A 24744-nucleotide genomic window follows, 5' to 3' on the forward strand; every position below is an offset into this window, starting at 1 on the left:
CCATAGAGAGAAATAAGCAAGGCAATCAAAGGCTCGGGAATAGGGGTTTGAGCTGCTATTTTATAGAGTGGTCAGGAAGGTCTCTTTGATAAGGTATCTTCTCCGTTTTTCTGTTTGCTTTAACATCTTGGGTTTTTACTTTAAAAATCCTTTATAGTCATTTTAATGAGATTTGGGGGAAAGAACAAAGATAAATGTCTAATGTTCAACCCACTAAGATTAAATGAAATTCTAATCGCATTTTCTGAAACAAATGTTCTTCTTTGGGTCTGTTAGGTTAAATAGGCTTGTGAAAAACTTAGATAACCCCAACTGGACTCCGTTTCAAGCTGGGTCCTGTAGTTAAAGTTCTCTCAAAACCTCAGAGATCTTGCTCCGAGCACTCAAATTTTATTAGAAGATATTAATCTGAAAGCACACAATACCTTTTTCAAGCATGATTTATTTAACATTTCGAAATCAGTTTTCCAAATGACAATACCTAGCTCTTCATATTTTCTGAATTTTGCAAATAATTCTCTCTGGAAAATTGGTATCCAGTCTTCCTGGCATGACCTAGCTTCTCTAAATGCAGAAAAGTCAAGATTCTGTTATGGAGTGAAAGTGTTTCCCGCCCTCCCACCCCAAGTACTTAGCATTTAAATTTCTAGGATGAACGCTTTGCTCCTATTCCCTTCTCACTATAGGTCGTCTTTGGAAATGGATTTTCTTCTATGTTTGACAAACATTCATTATTTTTAGCTCTTTTCGGAGGGACATTAACATACCATGAAGAGGACACATTAGATGATGTATAAGTCAATGGCATAGTTAATGGGATAATAATGGCCTGTCAGGCTGTGGTCGCTTGACGACCACCTAATATGGAAGCAGCAGCAGGAGAGCCCTGAAATCTTGTGTTTGCTTCTTGTTCTGAGGAAGAAAATAAAAGACAACATGTTAAAGCTGTAGCGTCAAAGAGTTAAAATGCCATCATTTTCCTTTTGAGGTAGTGACTTTCTCCTTTAAAATCATCTTTAAAGGCGTGACGCTGCATCAGATGCAGTTATCACGGTGAAACACGCACTTGTACTGACAGGAGGTGCCGCGCTTCACACCAGGTGATCGCCTGCTAGCGTGTTTATTTACGGTGCGTGGATTTCTTGCCTCCCTGTCACTGGGCACTATTTGCGCACTGGGGAAGCAAAACAAAAATGAGAGACGTGTCTCTCCTTTGGCAGCTCGTTGTCAATAGGGTAGAGAAATGCACTGATAATCACAGAGAGATATATTTAGTCCCTGAGGCACCCAACCTTCTCTGGGAGTCATGGTTCTGAGCATCCCAAGAGCTGGGAGCATGATGTTTCGATGAAAAGCATTCTTGGGAAGCTAAAGTTCCACACTACTACACTTCATGTCCGTCTTTCTTTGCGTCACCTAGCAGAGCACCAGTACACTTTAGACCACCAAGAAACATCTGTTGAAGGAAAGAGGAGCATGGACATAACAGATGTTTGCTAGTGTCAGATGGATTTGTGTGAGCATGTGTATCTGAAGCTACTGGTGCAAACAGACAGCTCCATCCACACCTCAGCCTCCCAGAGCTGTTTTCTCGATGACAGTAACTGACTGACACTCCACATGCAATCATTTGCCTAAGCAATGGAGTTAAGAGTGATAGCCTACTCTTCAACTGGTTTATAAAAGAGACGATCATTTTTATTTTTCAGATGACTAAATAAAGTGTCCCTTCTTGCTATTCCGGTTATGTACTCTCCATACAAAAGAGCAAGCTTTTTAAAGAACAGAATAAGATTCAGATAAAATATCTAAAATTACTTATTCATCAACTATCAATTGAGAGTCTATTGTGTTCCAGGCCCTATAAAAACTGAGATTGGAAGATGGAAAGGCAGCTTTTCTCCTCAAGAGGTTTACAGTTTTTTTTTTTTTTTTTTTTTTATAAATTTTATTGTTATATTCCCCATACAATTGCAGCCCCCCATTCTGACCCCAATCCCTCCCCTCCCGCCCCCGCCCCCCTAAAAGTGTCTCTGGTTCATAGTTTTTTGTTGATTTTGATTTTCACTTTCTTATAGTTTTTCATTTTCCTGGTCCCTTATTTAAGTTTTCTAGATTCCTGCTATGAGTGAGACCATCCGGTATTTTTCTTTTTCTTTTTGGCTTATTTCGCTGAGCATGATCCCTTCCAGCGCCATCCATGTTGCAGCAAATTGCATGTGTTTATCTTTTTTGAATGCTGAGTAATATTCCATGGTATATATGTACCACATCTTCTTGATCCAGTCATCTATTTTTGGGCATTTGGGTTGTTTCCAAAGCTTAGCTATTGTAAACAGTGCTGCTATAAACATAGGGGTGCAGGTGCTCTTTGGAATTGATGTTTCTGTGTCCTTTGGGTAAATACCTAGGAGTGGAATTGCTGGGTCATATGGAAGCTCTATGTTTAGTAGGTCCAGAAATCTCCACACAGCTTTCCACAGTGGTTGGACCAGTTTGCACTCCCACCAACAGTGCAGAAGAGTTCCTTTTTCTCCACACCCTCGCCAACATTTGTTGTTGCTAGTTTTTTTAATATGTGCCATTCTCACTGGTGTAAGATGGTATCTCATGGTAGTTTTGATTTGCATTTCCCTGATGACAAGTGATGTTGAACATTTTTTCATATGCCTGTTGGCCATTTGCATTTCCTCTTCAGAGAAGTTTCTTTTAAGCTCTTCTGCCCATTTTTTGACTGGATTATTTTCTTTGTTGTTGTTGAGTCTCATCAGCTCTTTGCAGATTTTTGTGATCAGTCCTTTATCATTAGTGTTGGGTGCAAAAATGTTCTCCCAGTTGGTGGGGTTTCTCTTTGTTTTTGTTATTGTCTCTTTTGCTGTGCAAAAGCTCTTTAATTTGATATAGTCCCAGCTGTTTATCTTTGCCTTCACTATCACTGCTTTGGGTGATGTGTCTGTAAAGATGTCTTTGATGTGCAAATCACGTAGTGTTTCGCCTATATTTCCTTCTATATATTTTATGGTTTCAGGTCTTATGTCTAGTTCTTTAATCCATTTTGAGTTGATTTTTGTGTATGGTGTGAGGTGGTGGTCAAGCTTCATTCTTTTGCATGTAGCGACCCAGTTTTCCCAGCACCATTTATTGAACAAACTTTCTTTGCTCCAATGCATAGTCTTTGCTCCTTTGTCAAAGATTAGTTGACCATAAATCTGTGGGTTTATTTCTGGATTTTCTATTCGATTCCATTGGTCTGTATGTCTGTTCTTGTTCCAATACCATGCAGTTTTGATGATTATGGCTTTGTAGTATAGTTTGAAGTCTGGGAGTCTGATGCCTCCATTCCCTTCTTTTTTTTTCAGGAGAGCTTTGGCTATTCGGGGTTTTTTGTGATTCCATATGAATTTCATCAATAATTGTTCTATTTCTTTGAAGAATGACATTGAAATTTTGATTGGAATAGCATTGAATCTGTATATTGCTTTTGGAAGGATGGCCATTTTAATAATGTTTATTCTTCCAATCCATGAGCAGGGGATGTCTCTCCATTTCTTTGTGTCTTCTTCTATTTCTTTTAACAGTGTTTTATAGTTTTCTTTGTATAGGTCCTTTACCTCTTTTGTTAGATTTATTCCCAAATATTTGATTTTTTTTGTTTCAATAACAAAAGGGATGGTCTTTTTGATTTCTTCTTCTTCAGATTTATTGTTTGTGTATAGGAAGGCTACTGACTTTTGCGTGTTGATTTTGTATCCTGCCACTTTACTGAACTGATTGATGAGTTGAATTAGCTTTTCTGTGGAGTTTTTGGGGTTCTCTATGTATAATATCATATCGTCTGCAAATAGTGATAGTTTGACTTCTTCTTTTCCTATTTGGATTCCTTGGATGTCTTTCTCTTGTCTTATTGCCCTGGCTAGGACTTCCAGTATTATATTGAAAAGCAATGGTGAGAGTGGACATCCTTGTCTTGTTCCAGATCTTAATGGAATTGCTTTCAGCTTTTCACCATTGAGAATGATACTGGCTGTTGGCTTGTCATAGATGGCCTTTATGATGTTGAGGTATGTTCCTTGTATCCCAAGAATTTCAAGGGCTTTTATCATGAATGGGTGTTGCACTTTGTCGAAAGCTTTCTCAGCATCTATTGATATTATCATATGGTTTTTATATTTCTTTTTGTTGATGTGTTGGATAACGTTGATTGATTTTCGGATGTTAAACCATCCTTGTGCCCCTGGAATGAATCCAACTTGGTCGTGCTGAATTATCTTATGGATACATTGTTGGATTCTGATAGCTAAAATTTTATTGAGGATTTTTGCATCAGTGTTCATTAGGGAGATTGGCCTGTAGTTTTCCTTTTTTGTGTTGTCCTTGTTCGGTTTTGGTATTAGTGTAATGTTGGCTTCATAGAACGTGTTTGGTATTGTCCCTTCCTTCTCAATTTTTTGGAAGAGTTTGTGAAGGATAGGCACTAATTCGTCTCTGAATGTTTGGTAGAATTCATTTGTAAATCCATCAGGTCCTGGGCTTTTGTTTTTGGGGAGGTTTTTGATTACCATTTCAATTTCGCTAATTGTAATTGGTCTGTTTAGGTGTTCTATTTCTTCTTTATCTAGCTTTGGGTGATTGTAGAGTTGTAGGAATTTGTCCATCTCCTGTAGATTGTTAAACTTGTTTCCATATAACTGTTCATAGTAGTTACTGATTATTCTTTTGATTTCTGCTGTGTCCGTTGTGATTTCTCCTCTTTCATTGATGATCCTGTTTATTTGTGCTTTCTCCCTTTTTTCCTTTGTGAGCCTGGCTAGGGGTTTGTCTATTTTATTGATTTTTTCAAAGAACCAGCTCTTGGTTTCATTGATCTTTTGGATTGTTTTTTTAGTTTCAATTTCATTTATTTCTGCTTTGGTTTTTATTATTTCTTTTCTTCTACTGGTTTTGGGGTTTTCTTGTTGTTCTTTTTCTAGATCTTTGAGCTTCGAGATTAGGTTGTTTCTTTGCGTTCTTTCTTGTTTCTTGATGTGAGCTTCTATTGCTATATATTTTCCTCTTATTACTGCTTTTGCTGCATCCCATACATTTAGGATATTGGTGTCCTCCTTGTCGTTCAATTCAAAAAATTTTTTAATTTCTTCTTTGATCTCCTCATTAGTCCAATGGTCTTCCAGTAGTGTGGTTTTTAATCTCCATGAGGTAGGAAAGTTCCTTGCCTTCTTTTTATGGTTTATTTCTAGTTTGATGCCTTCATGGTCAGAAAAGATGGTTGATATGATTTCAATCTTGGTGTATCTGTTGATGTTTGTCTTGTGCCCCAGTATGTGATCGATCCTGGAGAATGATCCGTGTGCGCTTGAGAAAAATGTGTACTCCGTTTTTTTGGGGTTTAGTGTTCTATAGATGTCTGTTAAGCCCAATTGCTCTAGGTCCTTATTTAGAGCTTTGGTTTCTTTACTTATTTTTTGTCTTGTTGATCTATCCATTGTTGATAGTGGTGTGTTGAAGTCTCCCACTACGTATGTGTTTTCTCTGATGTCTGTTTTCAGAGAGGACAACAGTTGTCTGATATATTTTGGTGCTCCTTCGTTTGGTGAGTATATGTTAATGAGTGTTATTTCTTCTTGAAGTATTGTCCCCTTGATCATAATGTAGTGACCATTGGGGTCTCTTTTTATCTTTTTGAGTTTGAAATCTGTTTTATCTGATATAAGTATAGCTGTTCCTGCTTTCTTTTTTGGTCCATTTGCTTGTAGGATTGTTTTCCATCCTTTAACTTTGAGCCTATTTTTATCTTTTGTAGCTAAATGTGTTTCCTGGAGACAGCAAAAGGTTGGGTTTTGTTTCTTAATCCAGGCTGCAACTCTGTGTCTTTTTATTGAAGAGTTTAGTCCATTTACATTTAGAGTTAATATTGATATGTTAACATCTGTATTTGCCATTGTGTTTGTCTTTCCTTTGATTTTATTTATTTATTCTTTTAATAACTTTTTTTTTTTTTTGGCCTTCTTTCATTGTTATTCGTCCCTCTGAGGTTCTGGCTTTAGGACTCCTTGTAGTATTTTTTGGAGTGGGGGTTTAGTTGCAATGAAATTCCGGAGTTTCTGTTTGTCTGGGAAGGTCCATATTCTTTCTTCAAAGAGGAAGGAGAGCTTTGCGGGATAGAGTATTCTTGGTTGGCATCTGTTTTCTTGGAGTCTGTTGACTATGTCCCTCCACTCTCTCCTTGCCCGTAGTGTTTCTTCGGAGAAGTCTGATGTCAGCCTGATTGGTTTTCCTTTGAATGTTATCTGTTTCTTCCCTCTTGCCAGCTTCATTATTTTTTCCTTGTCCTGGATTCTTGGGAGCTTTACTATTATGTGTCTTGCTGTATTTTTCCTTTCGTCGTGGAAGTTTGGTGTTCTTCTTGCTTCTTGTATATCAATTTTCAGCTCCTTCTTCACATTTGGGAAGTTCTCTTCAATTATCTCTTTGAATATTTTCTCTGTTCCTACATCTCTCTCCTCTCCTTCTGGTATTCCTATAACTCTTATATTTCCTTTCCTCATGGAGTCAGATAGTTCCCGAAGTCTTTCTTCGTTCTTTTTCCTTCGTACTTCTCTTTCCTTCTCTGTTTTGGTTCTTTTTATTTCTGTGTCTTCAAGATTACTTATTCGTTCTTCCATTTCATCTATTCTGCTTTCATTGCTTTTCCCAGAATTCTTTAGTTCTTCCATTAATTCTTTGATCTCCTGCATTTCTTTTACTTCCCTCTTTAGGGACTCAATTTCTTTCTTCTGACCATTGTTTTCCCTCTCTAGGGACTCAATTGCATTCTTCTGATCGTTGATTATTTTTCCCTTATCTTTGTTTTCCTTTATGACTTCTGTCAGTTTTTTAATCACGGCAATTTTAAATTCTCTTTCTGGAAGGCTCAGAAATTCTTCCAAGTTATTGTCGTTGCAATCTTGGGGCTGGCTTTCTTTTTGTGGTGTGCTTTTTCTCTGGAGAGTTGCTAGGTTGCGTGTGGTTCTTCTCCTCCCTACTGTCTGTTTTCTAATTTGCCGTATGCGTTGGGACACTGTGTTGTTGGGACTTGCCGGCATCTTGGGTGGGCTTCTCTGTTCCCCTCTGGTTCTTCCAGGAGTCATCTGTCAGTTTCAAGCAGCCTTTACTGGAGAAAGGTCCCTGTTCTAAAATGCCGATGTGGGGACACACTCCCCTGTGCGCCTGGTCTGCCCTGGCGGTGGGTTCCTGCTCCCCTCTGGGCTTGGACTGCAGGCCAGAGGGGGTCTGGCGTGGGCGAACTTCCCCCGCTCACCTCTGGCTCCTGAGGAAGCCTTCTGCAGGTAGTCTTTACTGAAGAAATGTCCCTGTTCTAAAATGGTGATGTGGGACACACTCCCTGCGCTTCTGGTCTCAGGCACACTATTCTGCGCGCCTGGTCTGCCCCGGCTGTGGGTGCTCGCTCTCCCTGTGGGCTCAGACTACTTGTTCAGAAGGGGCCCGGTGTGGGCTAACTCCCCAGCTGGCCACTAGCTCCTTCAGTAGCCTGTGCTGGGGTCAAGTCGCTAGGTGGCACCAGAGATCTCTCCTAGAGCCCTTGGGGAGCTGATTTTCCACCCCGTGGGACAGGGAGCAGAGCGGGGATGGTAGGGTACACCTCAACGGCTTTGGGGTGCTGTGTCTGCCTTGTGCCCCACCGTCGTGGGGAACCCACGCCCCTAATTTCGTGCCCCGGGTCTCAGTTCCAAAGCCCTCAGTTCCAGGATGCGGGCTGTAGCCCAGATCAGTGGCGCGGGAATGGCGCCTTTTGAATCCCGCTCCCCTGCCTGGGCGCCTTGTTCCTGCTCACTCAGGGAGGGCCTCCGCCTTCTCCCCGCAAGCCTAGGTCGCAGGCGCAGGGCCCTGGGCAGCTGCAATCCGAGCGCCGCTTTCGTGCAAGCTTACCGGGCGGCTGGGGCTGTGTGCTGGTGCTGGGCTCCTCCTGGGGGGCGGGGCTCTCTTTACTGGCGCCTGGAGCTCACCTCCGCAGCGGATCCTTCAGGGTTCGCCTCAGCTCCTGTTCACGGGGTGTGGTGGCTGAAATAGTTCCTTTCCACTCACAGTCCCGCTTGCTGTGTCCGTTTTTCTTGTTGGGCGTTTTGGTTTGTTGTTTCCCTCGTCTCTGCCGGTCGGAGAGTGCCGCCTCTGTGGGCGGGGGAGGGGAGCAGGGTTCTGCGCTTCCCTCCCTTCTCGTCCTCTTTTATGGCAACTTTCTTCTTCGGGCAGTTTGCTGGAGTCGTCCGTTTATCTTCCGTGTCCCAGTTCTCACTGGGACCTGCCGCTTTTCCTCCCTATTAACTTTTTTTAATGGGAGATCTTACTCGCAGCGTCTCCTCGCCGCCATGTTGCTCCGCCCCCTCAAGAGGTTTACAGTTTTTGAGGTAGACAGGTGCTGAGACAGAAAACTGCAGTGTTGTGTAGGATCATTAAAGTGTATGTAAGATGCTATGGAATCACAGAGGAGGGAAAAACAATTAGTGTGTGGGGGATGAAGTGGAATTGGTTATCAGGAAAGATTTCATACAAAAAGTGGTGCTTCAGCTGAGTGTTAAGTTTGGATTAGGTTATTGAGGTGTCATGGAGAAAGATATTTCTTACAAATATTTGCAGACAAGAGATGATGATGTGTATTGGTAATGAAAAGGTAGCCAAGTGTTGCATGCAAGGTATGGATAAGGAAGTAAGACAGCGGGACATGTTCATTGAAACATTATTCACAGCAGCCAATGTGCCCCATCTTCAGATGAATGGATACAGAGGATGTATTGTATACATACAATGGAATATTATATATCCTGTAAAAAGGGACATTTGCCATTTGCAACAGCATGGATGAACCGGGAGGACACTTGGCTAGGTGACTGATCGGTCACAGAGGATATGAAGGGCATGATTCCACTTCCGTGAGGTATCCAAAATAGTCAAAGGCATAAGTAGAGAAAAACAGTAGAATGCAAGGGGTTGGGGGAGTGGGCAGTTGTTATTCAAAGGGTATTAGCTTTCAATTATGCAAGGTGAAAACATTCTAAGGGTCGACATATAGCATAATGACTTAGTCGATAATACAGTATTGTGTACTTTTTTAAAAAGTAGCTCTCATGTTAAGGTTCTTGCATAAAAACAAGACAGCAAAAACAAGGATGCGGGGAAACTCTGGGAGGTGTTAGAGCTATGTCTCTTACCTTCATTGTGGTGACAGTGTCACAGGTGTGTGTATATGCCCAAACTCATCAAATTGTACACAGCAAATCGGTAGAGTTCTTGTACACCACTTATACCCCAACAAAACTGGTTTTTAAAAGGTGAGACAGTAGGAAATGGAACTAGAGACATAAATGGACTGAAACCACAATAATCCTTGTATGTCAACCAAGAGTTAGATTTCACTACACAGACAATTTGAAGGTTGGAGTAGGGGGGTAGTGTGGTCAGTCTGGATTTTACAAGTGAGTTGGCACTGTCTCCATGGGAAGCCATGTCTCTGTTCAGGGAGCTAAGAGGTTGTTGCCGCACCCCTGCCCCCTGGCATGAGTGAGGAGGCCTGAAAGAGATGTCAGTGTGGTCTGAGGAAAGCGAGAAGAGAGGGAAAGTTTGTGGAGAAAGGAGGTGACCAGGGGAGTGAGGTCCCGAGGCGCAGAAGAAACAGAATCTAGTGCTCAGGCAGGAATCAGACCTTCATGGGAGGAAGGTCCACTTTCCCTTGGAATTCTGAGTTTGTAAGATCATTATACAATTCTCATTGCAAACGTCTTGGACACGACCTCTTTCACTGTCATTCTAACCAGGCTGTAGTATTCTTGCAGGCGGGGCTGATGTCTTGTTTCTTTATGTACTCATACGTAGTATGAAGCATAGTCAGTAAGTACTTGTGGTGCCTTTCTTGCACTCACTATGGGGGTCAGTCTCCCCTCTGGATCTGAGTAAATGTGATTAAGACTCTAGGAACGGTTTGGGTTTTAAGAGTCTTTGGAATTAGTCACAGTCATAACTGTTCTTTTCTTAAGCTACAACTATACACAAGTACACAAATACAGGAAATATTCTTTACTGTGTACATTTTCTTACATTAGAAATCATGGAGGACTAGGCCCATAGGAGAAAGCCCTTGTAGTTCTGCAGTTGACCTCCACAGATTCAGCAATCTATGGAATGATTGAGGAGAATTTTCTGTTAGTGTGTGGGCATCATGTCTTTAATACATGTTGGCATGTCCAGAGGGCAGCAGATTCTCTGCTGGGGTGGGAATACAGCAGTGGTGTTTGTGTTCATATCAAGGACTCTTCACAAAATCAAATTGCAGACTCCTGACAGCTCTGTTGGCCTCTGAGAACACTTACACAGAGGCGGAGCTCTCGCTGAAAGCTTGTCATGGGTTTCAATTAAACTAAACAAAGTTTCCTGAGCACCTACCCTGGGCACTGAATGTACTCAGGGCTCTTGTGGTTTTGTGGTGCTTTTAAAAAAGGCACCACCTTCAGGAGGATAACTTATGATATGAAGCTTTTGCCTGGTGCGAGAAAGCATTTCATTCCCTTCCTAAGTTTTGGATGAGGGCACAAAGAGATGGTGATCATTTTTCAATCCTGACTTACCATGTTGATCAGTCATTATGTGGTGTACATGCTACATAGCCTTATGTAGGATCCCTGACTGTTTTGGGGGGTCCAAAATATAAAATTAAAGAAGATGACCCAGTCCCTAACCTTAACCATCTGGCCAGGGAGCCAAACACCCAAGTACAAAGCAGAGTAACATTTCATGTTCTAACTGAGACACATACATCTATAGAGAGCTCTGAAACAATAGAAAATCAATCAGATGTATTATCCCTGCCCCCCGCCCCCAGCATGACACTGTGAGGAGGCTGCCCTAGGGCTCATACAACCAAACAACAAATATAGATGTGGATAATGAGGAGGACAGTCTGTGAAAATGGTACAGGTTCCATTCCATGTAAATACTCAGATACTATTTAATGAGTGCTTCATGACTCTGGAAGTACAGAGCAAAAAATACAGCTGTAGGGAGTGTATGAAGACATCATTATGTGTTGTGAGCATTGGCTAGAGTCGTGAACAACTAATTCAATCAAGGTCACAAGTAAGTGGAGATTAAGAATTATTTCTTAAAAGGAAGTAATGCCTTATACATCATGTAGTGAACATAGAAATCTATATTAACTCATCGAGAGGGTAAATTTTGTAGATATCAATATGTCAAGAAACAATGTGTAAATTATCAATATAGAGAGGGAAATGAGCATTGCATCGCAATATCAAAAGTAAGCCCCATTCCTGAGATATGTTACCTGGTGCTTCCATGTGAGACAAACTGCTGGAGTGAGTGGGTTATGGATCCCTCCAGGGAGCACAGCATTGATTCCAAGATAGATCTGGCAGATAGAAAACCAAGAGACCATCACTCCTAACAATCAAAATAATCCGCATAGACCACAAATCATACTTTTTTTTTTTAACTCGTCAAAAAGCTAAGAAGAAGATACAAACACATTGAGGTTAACTAGTCTCTTGAAAATGAATTAGAAGTGAAGACACTCATGGTTTCTCTTGTTTCAGATTGAGTGGTAGGAGGCAGAATCTACCACAGACAGGAAAATGGAGAAACTAACCAAACTGTTAAATTACTTGGCAGCATGTGTACAGGCACAATAGATTCGAATTTGAAGGCACCTTGGCCACAGAGTTAACCTGAACCCATCCTCCCATGGGTGCATCAAAGCTGAAGGCTAGTACACAAAGCCTGGGACACAGGAACACTGAAGACAGGGGTCAGCCACTCCCCATAAAAGAAGGGGCATGAGACCTAAGAGAAATACACCCGGGGTCCATTAGCAATCCATCTACCAGAGGCTTGGGACAAAGGCAGGACACTGAGTGAAACCCTTCTGAGGCGTTCAAGACCTTCATTAGGTGCAAGGCGCTCTCTCTGCAAGGACAGGGACAGAGAAACGGGAATGAGATTACAAAGATGGTGCTTTTTATTCATCTTGGAAGAGGCTAATTCTTCCAGTCTACAAACATAGAATATCTTTGCTTTTTTGTGTGTCTTATTTTTTTCAGCATTTCTCACAGAGCTCAGTGTACACCTGATTCCTTTCTTTGGTAAAATATATTTCAAGGTATTTAATTCATTTTTATTTCATTATAAATGAGTTTTTTCTTCCTGATTTCTGCTTGGTTTTTATTTGCATATAGAAATACAACAGGTTTTGGTTTATTTTGTAGCCTTCCATTTACTATATATTTGATTATTTCTAATATCTTCATTCTGGTGTCTTTGAGATTTTTCTATCAATTTTACCATGTTATCTGCAAATGGTGATAGTTTTAATTCTTTAAATTTGGATACCTTTTATATCTTGTGTAATTGCTGTAACATCTAAGAATATTTTTAAAAATAGTGGCGAGACTGGACATCCTCATTTTTTTCCTTATCTTAGAGCAGCTTTTAGTTTTTCACCATTGAGTGTGATGTTCACTATGGTTTGTTAGATAATACACATTCCTACTATACCCATTTGGTTGAGGGTTTTATCGTAAAGTGATGTTGAATCTTGTCAAATGGCTTTTCCTTTTGTTGATGGGCTTTGCATCTGTTGAAACATCCTTGCAACCCTGGAATAAATCCTACTTGATCATGGCATATGATTCCTCTAAAGCATTGTTGCATCAAGCTTGCTAGTTATTTTGCTGAAGATGTTTGCATCTATGTTCATCAGATATTAGTCTGTAGCTTGCATTTTTGTGTGATTTTGCTCCAGTCTTAGAATCATGATAGTGTTGGCTTCATAAAATGTGTTTAGAAGTATTCCTTTCATTTCATTTTTTTTTTTGGAAGAATTTAAAGATAGGTTTTAATTCTTCTTTGAAAATGTGGCAAATTTCACTAGTAGTGCTATATGATGAAAACTTTTAAGTCTCGTGCTTTTTTTCCCAAGGCACCAAACCACCTATCTTTGTGATAGTTTCACTAATATTTGTCTTGGTATAAGTCTCTTTACATTTAGATAAACAGGTATACTGGTAACTTCATGACTTGTATATTCACTTCACTGATTTGGGAAGTTTTCAGCTACTATTACTTTGAATGTGTTCTGTTTCCTTTTTTCTGTCTTTCTCTTCTGGGACACCCATAATCCTTATGTTGTCTTTCCTAATGGAGTTGGAAAGCTCTTGTAGCATTTCTTCAAAAAAATTTTTTTTTCTAACACCCATGTTTATTTTCCACAATACAGGATTTTTCCCCTCAGGTGCGAGCCCACAGTCCTCCAGCACATACACTCTCCATTCTCTGCCTTCTCCTCCTGAGAGTCTCAGATCTATGGTTCACTTTCAAGGGTCAGTCTCAAAGAGTATCTTTTTTTCTGATCCTTTGTTTGGTTTCTCTAGCTTCCACATATACTTGAAAGTATTTATCTTTCTACTTCTGGCTCACTTCCTTTAGAATAATGCCTTCCAGTTCCATCCATGTTGCCACAAATGGCATGAATTTATCTTTTTTGATTGCTGAGTAGTTTTCCATAGTGTATGTTTACCACGTCTTCTTGATCCACTCATCTGTTCTGGGGCATTTGTTTGCCGTATCTTGGCTATTGTAATGGTGCTGCTATAAACATAGGAGTGCAGGTTTCCTTTGGAGTTGCTGTTTCAGTGAAAATTGGATAGATACGTAGGAGTGGAATTGCTGGATTTGATGGTAAATCCATTTTTAGTCTTTTGAGAAATCTTCACACTTCTTTCGATAGGGGCTGGACCAGTCTGCATTCCCACTGACACTTGTTTGTATTTTTTTTTTTTTAATATGGGCCATTCTTACAGGTGTGAGGTGGTACATCATTGTGGTTTTGATTTGCACTTCCTTGATGATAAGTGATAAGCATTTTTCATGTGCCTGTTGGCCATCTTCATGTCTTCTTTGGAGAAGTGCCTATTTAGTCCTGTCTATTTTTTGATTGGGTTGCTTGTTTTCTTTTTGTGAGTTGTAAAAGCTACTCCACCTTTTGAGACAGCCTGGCTAGGGCATAGGTAGATATTTTCCAACAGAGAAAAAGGTACAATTTTTATTTTCTAGTCCATATAGGACACTAGACATTATTGTACACTGCAGGATACTGTCGAGTATTACAATATTATATACTGAATATGATAATGTAGATTGTATTGTCCAATATTGAACATTACAATACTGTACATTGCACAACACAATATGTAGTATTGCCTTGTTATTGTAGATAGACATACATTATATTTTGTGTGTTGTACTTTTATACCATCATCATGTACAGTGAACAGTATTGTACATAATTGCACAATATTGTCAAACATTTTACACTACATTGTATAAAATTGATATTGAACATTACACCATTACATGTACTATATCATAATGTTAAGTATTGTAATATGCAGTATTGTACGATGAAAAATAATGTCCAATGATGTACTTAGTCTACTATTTCTCAGTATGGAATGGTGTACAACTCATAATATCATAATGCTATATACCGTATGATGTAAGAAAATGTCAACCCTCCAAAAAGAAATTATAATCTCAAATGTGTATGACTCTAGTAGCATCAAGCCAAAATGAATAAGACAAAAATTGATAGAACCAGAAGCATAGACAGTAACTATCATATCTGGCAAAATCAACATCCCTCTTTCTGTAATTGATAGGTCTAGCAGACAGAAAATCATTGAGAATATAGTTGCCCTGATCAGCACTATCAGTCAACTTGATCTAATAGATATTTATAATACACTCTTCCCTGAAACAGAATACATTTTTATCTCAAGCTCACACAGAATATTAACCATGATTGGCCATAAAGCACAAATTTAAAAAATAGAAATCACTCAAAAAGTATATTCTCAGATAACAATGGAATTAAACTAGAAAGCAACACAATTATAGTTGTACAACAGACAGAAATGATGGAAATTAACACTTCCAAATAACTAAAGGGTCAAATAAGTCTCAGGAAAAACAAAAAGTGATTTTTAACTAAATGAAGATAAAAATACTACATAACACAACATACCATAACTAATGGGAATGCAGTGCTATCACTGTTAAGACATTGTGTGTGTATGCATGTATATTAGTATATTGACATACAGGTGTGTGTATATATATATCAGCCATAGACATTAAAATTGAAAGTTATAAACACATTGGAAAAATATATATCAGCCATTTAACTTTACACCTTAATGAGCCAGAAAAAGAATAAAGTTAGAGAAGAAAGGAATAATAAAGATCAAGTCAAGGAAAACAAGAGTATCTCTTTGAATATAACATCAAAATTGCCAAACTTTTAACTTGATGACAGATTAAAAGGGGGAGACACAAATAACTAAAATGGGAAACGTAAGTGGAGACATTAATATGTAACTTAAAGGGAGAAAAGAATAACTATGAACAACTGATGCTAATTTATTAGATAACTTAGATGAAATGGAAATCTCACACACAAATTATCTAAATGACTCAAAAACCAGGAAATCTCAAAAGACATTTAACAAAGATATAAAATACCTCCTCACAAAGAAAAGCATACAACCAGATGACTTCCCCAGTGAATTTTACCAAACATTGAAAGAGGAATTAACACAAACCCTTCTGGAAAAAATTGAGGGACTGCTTCGAACTCATTATATAAGGCTAGCATTACCCCAATGTCAATGCCAGATAAAGATAACACAAGAAAATAAAACCACACACAAATACCCTTTATGTATATTGATGCAAATATCCTCAACAAAAAACTAGCATGCTGGACCCAACAGGATTTTAAATAGAGACCACACTATGACTAAGTAAGAGATTTTCCAGGATTAAGAATGGGTCAATATAATATAATCAACTTTTAAATAAACTTCAATAATAGAACAAATCAAAAATACAATCATCTCCACTGACAGACTTTTGACAAGTACAACACCTTTAAGAATAGCTCAGAAAATCAGGCATAAAAGGAAATTCCCTTAATGTGGCAAAATTCCTAACATCATAGTCAATTGTAAATCTGAAAACTTTGCTCCAAAGATCAGGAACAAGAGACAAGAATGTCCATTTTCAACAATGCTGTTCTACACTCTTTAGAAAATCCTAGCAGCAACAATCAGAAAATAAAAAGAGCATCTAAATTGGAAAAATATGAAATAACACAATCTCTATTTCAGTTTCAATAGATATTTTTAGTTTCTTGGAATCAGAAAATAATTCCATTTATAACAGTATGTATAAAACAATAAAGCATTAGGAATAAATTTGACCTAGGAGGTTAAAGCAGTCATAAATTGAAAGACCCTGTATTCATGAGTAGGAAGACTTATTATTGAGATGTCAATATTACCCAAGTTATTTACGGGTTCATTGCAATTTGTATCAAGTTGAAGGGAATTACATTTAGGAAATATGATAAAAAAAAAAAAAAGAAAAGGATAAGGAAAAATTCATTTGTCCTGCATGAAAAATCTGTCAGGTCATAGCCTTTATGATAATGTGATTTAGTCACCCAGTAAAACAGATTTGTAGTTGGGGGTCATGTATTCTGCTGTCGTGCTAATTTGTTGGGTAATGAAGCAAGTAAGACAACCTCTTAGCCAAGATCATTACCTCCAGTTCCAAATGGAATTTGGCTTTCTTAGAAATTAACTTAGGAGGTACTTCTTCATGAGACACCAGTCAACCTGTAAAACCTAAAGTATTTATTTAGGAGAAATTAATTTCTGCACTCCAGGATTGGAGAATCATGTGATTGGAGAATCATTTTCTGTAGATACTTACTGATGCCCACATGGTAAACCTTTACTAGACACTTGTAAGAGGTGAAAGTTCATGAACAAAATCCCAGTCCTCAGAAGCTTCCTATCTAGTGTGGAGTGGTGAGGAGTATGAAATAGGAAAAAAAATACACAAGTGTTAAATAATGAAAGGACAAGGTCCTACCACATACAATCAAAAGTGCGATAACTGGAATTCAAGGGCTATGTGGGTGAGGAACAGAGATCATGGGAGTTAGATATACAGTGCTTTCTTCCTTGATAAAAATAGTGTTGGGGGTGGTGGTGGTGTGTGTGTGTGTGTGTGTGTGTATGTGAGAGAGAGAGAAAGACAGAGTGTAAGAGCATGGAGGAGCAATTCAGTGTGCTTACACTTTCAATACCTGGGCATGCGTAATTTTCCTTTAGCTGATTTTTGATATAACAGCCAGTAATTTAGTTCTCTTTTAGTAAGGACACTTAAGTTAATGAATCATCTATGATTACAAAATTTGTGAGGTTAAAATTGAATTTGACATAGAGCTAATTGGTTACAAAATATCAGCCATTATATACTGTCCTTTGAAATCTCTGAATTCAAATATCTGGGGCCTGTGGTATTTCAGCCTCCTAGGGATAATCTAAAAATAGTACCAAGAAAAGTCAAGGAACATGTGCTCATCGGGAGCCATGGAGGACACAGGTACAGTGCCCCAGACTACTTGTGGGCAATCTGTGGTTGTGTTGGATTCAAGATAACTAAATGGGGGCAGTAGAAAATGTATATTTTCTCCTAGCAATTTATCATTTATTAGCATGCTGTTGTGTAAACTCAATCTCCGCCATCAAAAAACTGTGAAGTATACAGATCATTGTTTGGTTAGAGCACAGTACTGTAAGAACCATATTAAAGATACCAAATGCTTTGGGCTGGGGGAGTGGGAGGCAGGAGGTGTGGATTGTTGGAGATAATGGTTTTGACGATGGGTCCGAAAAACTTAAGCAAAACCACAACCACCGCCAGGGCAAAGGAGTGAGGATTTCTTTGTTGCAAGGAACAGAAGTGCCTTTGCCCTGGTTAAATATGAAGAAATGGTTTTGGGCAGAGAATCTCTGGGAGGCTGAAGGATTGGGCTGAGAGGCAACCTAAACAAAGTAGTTCCCCAAATCACACCACAAAACAGCCCCAACACCTCTGGCTCACCAAACTACATGCTGCCACAGCAGCCCCCACCTCGGCCCTCAGAGAGGACTCTCCATGTTCACATCCTCCTTTGAAGTCCAGAGCGGGGGTCATGATGGGGGGTCCTGAGTCATAGCCCTCACTTTGGACTGTGAAAGCACATCACTTTCCATAAAGGGAGACAGACTATTTCCCAAATAGATTCTTAGGATGGGACGTTTACCCAGCATAGGAAGTATTTTCAGACGCAGGCAATAAAATGTATCCACTTAGTATTGTTTTCAATTTGATTGAATGAACATTTATTAAACATTCTATTTGTCAGGCGATACACTGGTGATTGGGGATACCAATAAATGAGGCAGCCCATGAATTCAAGGTGCTTGCTTCTAGAAGCAGAGATAGGTATGTTCATAAGTAACTAGAATACAGTAAGACCAGCTTTACAGAAGAGGTGGAGGAGCCTGTCAGGAAAAGAAATAGACAAAAGGCAAGTAAAATGAGTCTTGAAAGATGAGTAGGAGGTTTAATTTGCAAACCAGAAAAGGACAACCCAATTTGGGGAGAATATAAATTCTCCCCAAATATGAGAGATTAGCCTAGAATATGAAGATAGGATGTGAAAGAGTAAAGAGGCAGCAGAGAACCATGATTTCTCCCACCACCGAAGCACCCATAGTCCATTATGTTCTTCCCCCCCCGCCCCAATATCTCAGATCTATGATCAGCTCTCCAGGTAAACAAAAATTTGGGGGGATGGTTACAACCAGAAAGTAGAACATGATCTTCAGCAGTTACGTGGAAGGCAGCAGTGGAAGCAGCAACAGTAGAGATGAGGCCATTCCCATATCCCAAAGCAACATTCCTACAGAAAGGTCATGAGGGCCTGAGCGAGGGTGGTGGCACAGAAAAGGAGAAGTGAGTGACAAGCAGCACTGTGAACTTGAAAGGACTTGGTGACTTACCCATCTACTGTGAGAAACTTCGCCTTGGTGTGTTTGTCCTTGGAGGCCCAGGCCCTGCCCCAGTGGCCTCGTGTCTTCTAGGCATGCCCAGTCTCCACACCGCCCATGCGTTCTCCAGAGCGCGTGTGCTATTTCATTTGTAGCAGCTCAGGTACTTGCTCTTTGTGCAAAGGTAATGGCTCCACAGACTACAGAATGGCCTTGATCCATTATGTCACATCCCTTTTATGAAGTAGAGAGATTGTTTGCTCAGCTGCCAGATTCACAAAGAGCAGTTCTTCTGTGTTTTCAACAAGGTTGCAGTGATCAAGTTCCAGCCTTACCTGAACTGCACGCCAGGCACATGCTGTCAGGAACTAGTGGTTCTTCTATCTGAAAGGAGCTGACAGGAGCCGTGAGGTTTCTGAGATGAACTTCTTTCATATTGTATTTGACATTGGCTCTTCTCTCCTAAAATGTAAATGGAAGATCCTTGATAAATGGACTGAAGTGTAACCTGATTTAATTAAAATTCCATGGGCCGTAACTGACAGGCAGTCCTGAGACTTTTAATCTGTTTTGCAATCAACACACAGCATAATTCTTTAAATAACTAAATTACTGCTGTTTTGAATGGAAATCTAACTGTAACAATCACGCAAGGGTTTTTTTTTTTTTTTTTTTTCTCCATAGAAAACCAGTTATCTTGTTTGCTTCTCTAGAGATAGTGAGGTCATGATGCTGGAACACAAATACAGTTGTCTCATGGCTCACTAGTGTCCAAGCTAGAGTCCACATCCTCCAAGTTCATTACTCACAGCTTTTTACTCTTTGTATTGAGAGACACGGTTGTCTTACAAAGTCATATATTACTTAGATTGGAAGTCATATACATTTGATTGAGCTAAGAGTCCCTCACCTGTGATGTCCAGAGGGCTCTGTCACACAGACCCTCACCTCCCAATGCCCCAGTAAGAAGGTAAATGAGGAAGTGAGGAGTTGTGAAGGCAGTGGAAGAGCTGTCTCCAACACAGCACCGCAGAGTAACTATTCCAATGGGAGTTACAGCTAAACCAAGTCCAGAAGGATTCTTTAGATAATATCCACCCGAGGTCCAGCAGTGATTCCGTTAGCACAACAGCGTTTTTCTTACTGTCACTCATGGATTTCTACCTGAGTGTCACAAACCTGTGTGCAGGACAGAAGGCTATCCCAGAGTGGGGAAACAACAATGAGAATATTTGCATCGGAAGAAAACCATGAAACAACATTGTGTTTTAGTTGTAACATTGTTTTGTGTCCTCTAGTAACTCTACCTAAGACTGTAAGTTAACAGTGACTTGAATCTGCTACTTTATCCATTTGGTTCCCAATTGTCACAGTACATTTGTCTAAAAGCCTGTTCTTTAGACAGTAAGTCATAGACCAAGTCTGCAATTATATGTAAAATGTCCCTCTTCCTTCTGTTCTCTGGAAGAGTTGTGTAAGATGAAAGTAAGGTAGATGGAACATATCCATAAAGCTATCTGGTCTCGGCGTTTGCTTTGTTGGTAGAATGACAACTAATTAAACATACGCAGTAGTAGGTACAGGGTTTTGGTTATTTTGATTCATGTTCTATGAGTCTTAATAGCCTTATCTTTTAATCTCTGTCATGTTTCCACCTCTTGTATAACTGTTTCAACCTAGAAAGTTTTCTTTATGTGACATTCCAACAACTATCCTCTAATCTACAAAGGTAACAATTATCATTACTTTTTGTTAGTTTATAGGGCCATTTAATCCTATATGCTTGCTGATTTTAGGCATAGGAACTTTAAAATATGTAATTGTTGAATCATCTATTTCTCCTTTCTAAATATTTGCGTTAAGTAATTGGAGAATTTTTCTTAGGTGTATATGCACAAATAATTGTATCTTCCTGGTGTATCATTTTTGTCGTGAAATATACTATTTGTCCCATGTTACTTCTTATCTTAGTCTATTTTGCCCAGTAATAATATGGCTATTGTAATTCTCTTATGATTACCACTTGTCTGGTGTATCTTTTGCTATTCTTAGATTTTCTGCCTATTTGTATGTATCTTTGAATTCTGATTTATATAATGCATGCTTACCACTGCCTGTGATCTATAAATTTCCAGTGATAGGTTAGAGTTCCCATCTGGTGTCCTTAATCCTGAAAGGAAAGAACATCTTTCATTTGTCGAGAAGCAGATCTGCTCGCAACAAACTTTTCCATTTTTAAAAATCCTTCATATTGAAGGACGCTTGTACTAGATGGAGAGTCCTTGAGTGATCTCTCTTCCCTCCTATCAGCACTTTCACTATGTCACGCCACAACCTTCGTGCTTTCTTTGTCCCCGATGAGCTGTCCACTGTGAGTGTGGATGCACCCCTGGATGCGATGAGTCATTTTCCCAGCATTTCCTTTAACTATGTTGCTGCAAGTTGTTATTATATTTATACCACTTGGTGTTGCTTGAGTCTTTGGCTCATTAAATTAATTTTTCAAAACTTTTTCTGTCACATTTCTCTCTCTTGTCACTCTCATTGCGCTTACAGTGGTATGACTCCTAAGTTTCTGAAATTCTTCATTTTCCTCTTTACCTCACTAGTCCTCTTATTAGACAATTCCTATTTATCTTCTTTCCTATATACTTTTATTTTTCTGTCATCAGATTTGCTGTTTGAGCTAATCTAGTATATTTTTATATCAGTAATGGTGCATATCAACTTTACAATTTTTTTTCCTAATAGGTTTTTTTTTTTCACTATTGAGGCCCTCTGTTTAGTCCTTGTTCTCACATTTTCTTTAATTTTTTGAGTATAGTTTACTTTAATTCAATGAATATACCACACAGTCTTTGGTAATTCTTTGACAGGTTCAACATCTGAGCTCACTCAGTATTAATTCTAGTAACTTACCTTTTTCCCAGTGAAAGGGAAACTTCCTTGTTCCTTCACATATCAATTTTTTTTTCTGAAAACGGTACATTTTCAATAATACATTGTGGCAAATCTGAATTCTGATTTGTCTCTTTGTAAAAGGGAATTTAACTGCAAAATCTGTCTTCACTACAATATGTGGTTATTGATGTCTGGGCTTAGATGTTCATTCTTAACTTCAGGGGTCCCATTGCATCTGCAGAGCTAGCAAAAATTGTGCTCACATACTCCAAGCCTACATAGTTTCTGTAGCTCTGTCCATTCAATGTATATGGGTTTGAGAGAAAATTCAAATTTCAGCCTGTTTTCAAGACAGGTCTTTTATACATTCTTCTGTTTTATAGGCTTTTTCCAATATCTCTTTCCCGTGCATACCACTGCTCAGTCAGGAGGGCTGGGTGCTTGTCCAGCTTTCCTGTGACTCTCATTTATAGACTCTGCTAGATGCCTGCCATTTCTCCAGACAGGACCACAAACTTAGGAAAATAAAGATAGATCTCCAATTTTTTTTATCGAGTTCACCACTTTTAACCAATAAAAATGGCCCCCACCCATTCTACCTTGCCTCTCAAATCAAGCAAGGCAGAAGCGGCTCAACAAAGCGGCTGGGCTTCTCAGACACAATGATAATACTACTGCCCTATGTGCTGTGCGGGGAAGTGGGGTGGGCAGGCTAGGAATGGCCCTGCCAGGAAGCCAGAGATTCTCCCTGATCCTATCTGAAGCTGTAGCAGTTTCTCCAGGAATACTTCTCAATTTGTTATCTGCTTTTTTGTCAGTTTTACAGAGCAATAGATTTGTTGTTTTCAACAATTTTATACAGCTTTCTGGAGCTTATTTTGTAGAAAGGGTTCACCTACATACAGCTAGGAGTTCTCCTCAATTACCTATTTCTTGAAATTATACAACATTTTTTATAAAATTGTGTCTTTTCAGATTCATTCTATGCCTTTTTGGGTCTTTGCCTCTCCCTTCAATATTGACATTCTCCAGGTGTTCTCCAAATTTCATAAAACTCACATTCTCTAATTATAGAAAGGAGCTATATTAATCTGTTCAGGCTACCATACAAAATAAACAACAAAAAATGATTTTTTTAATTAAGTGCCATTGTTTTACATCCTTGTTAATTTTCTGACGGCGTAGGATTTCTCCCACCACCGAAGCACCCATAGTCCATTATGCTCTTCCTCCCCCTGCCCCAATATCTCAGATCTATGATCAGCCCTCCAGGTAAATAAAAATTAATTTTCTCACAATTCTGGAAGTAGGGAAGTCTGAGATCCAGGTGTCAGCCAGTTCAGCTCCTGGCGAGGCTCACTTCCTGACTTACAGACATCTTCTCACTCAGTCTTCACAAAGCTGAGGGGCAGGGGGAGAGAGAGGGACAGCTCATTGGCATCTTCTTCTGTAAGGGCAGTAATCCCAGCATGCGGTCCCACCCTCATAACCTAATTTCCTCCCGAAGGCCTCATTTCCAAATACCATCACGCTGAGGATTACTCTCTCAGTACATGAATTTTTTTTCTTATAATCATAATACAAATAAATGTTTTAAATTTATTTTTTATATCATTGTTCATTTTTAAACAATATTTCCCCCCACCTTCCTCAGGTATATTCCCTATAGAATTTCCTTCACTGATGCATGAGTATATGAATTTCGTGAGACACAAACATTTAGTCCATAACAGGAGGAGTGGAGTAGGGTCTCTGAGTCAGAAAAGTCAGGAACACGTTCAGAATATGCAGAGTAGGAGTGGATGGCTGGGTCAGAGAGAAGACAATAGTTTGGAAGATGCTGACACAGGAGAGGGCTTAGCTGACTTGGTAGTTGTTACTCAGAGCCATCAACGCCACTAACAGGTGTAGGATGAGAGAGTACTTGTTCAGCATAATGAACTTCAGTGATTCTGGAATTCACAATGTAAGTGTACTTGACAGAGAAATAGAAACCATGGGCTTTTGTGCCAAAAAAAAAAAATCTATACAACTAGATTCAACGAAAGAATATATTTTTCTTTCCACTCTGGCATATTCTCACTACACCTGTATTCAATCTTCTGCCTTCTTAGAAATTTATATTCATTTTGCAGTTAGTAATGGCAGAAACTTACATAATAACAGTTCTGACTAATCAGGGTTTGGGAAAAGACCTACTTACATATGGATTAAGTAGAGCAAGGTGTTAACATATATCTAAGAGGCTGAGTCTTAAAGAGAATAAGGGAAATACTAGGTAAGGCGCAAGAGGATGTAAGTAGGAGTCATGGGATGACAGGCAGAAGGGAGTAAACAAGCTGGAGAAGGTGATAATTTTGATAAAAAATAACTAAAATCCAGATTCTCCAAATAAAATCAAGCTATTTTTCTGATAAGAGTATCTCATGAGACTGAGAGACTAAGATACAAAGGAAAGCCAAAGTGGAGTATACTTTTATGACATTATTTCAATAAGATGTCACCCTTCATCTGTGCAAAAATAAGTTCTCTGCTAAAACAGCTGCTCATCTCTTAATGATGCTAAGTACCACATAGTGCTGCTCTAGACATTCCTAGTGACAGCCCCCTACTCCAGTGTGCACAGCTCTGCAGGCATAGGGAACTGGGACGGAGGTGCCTAACTAAGCTAATCTATGTCTTCATATCTGTATAATTTCAGGACATGCTAAGATGGGTTAAACATTTTATAAGAATTTAATCATTAAAATTATCCCATAAAGTATGTTCCCTCATATGGTAGATTAGGTTGATTTCTTCCAAATACTTTGTGTCCCCCCCCAAAAAAAAAAAAAAAACACATGATCACAAAAGGCGTTAGCCATTTGACTTTATCCCTTGCTCATTTCTGAGTACTATC

General features: G+C 39.2%; 1 long non-coding RNA gene across 3 annotated transcripts; it reads right to left on the reverse strand.

Moving 5' to 3' along the window:
• Positions 1–629: 629 nt before the first annotated feature.
• Positions 630–21065, reverse strand: LOC119239857 (uncharacterized). Of its 3 annotated transcripts, XR_005124023.2 has the most exons (6): positions 21053–21065; positions 19280–19406; positions 18957–19178; positions 11330–11413; positions 10087–10163; positions 630–912 (listed from the first exon to the last, which is right to left on the reverse strand). It is a non-coding gene; the product is annotated as an uncharacterized LOC119239857 (long non-coding RNA). The 3 variants fall into 3 exon arrangements; XR_005124022.2 differs by lacking the exon at positions 10087–10163; XR_005124021.2 differs by lacking the exon at positions 630–912 and having other exon boundaries at positions 10057–10163.
• Between the last annotated feature and the right edge of the window lie 3679 nt (positions 21066–24744).

The sequence above is a fragment of the Talpa occidentalis genome, unplaced genomic scaffold (genome assembly GCF_014898055.3).
Source record: "Talpa occidentalis isolate TD23 unplaced genomic scaffold, MPIMG_talOcc4v2.1 talOcc4.12, whole genome shotgun sequence".
NCBI lineage: Eukaryota > Metazoa > Chordata > Mammalia > Eulipotyphla > Talpidae > Talpa > Talpa occidentalis.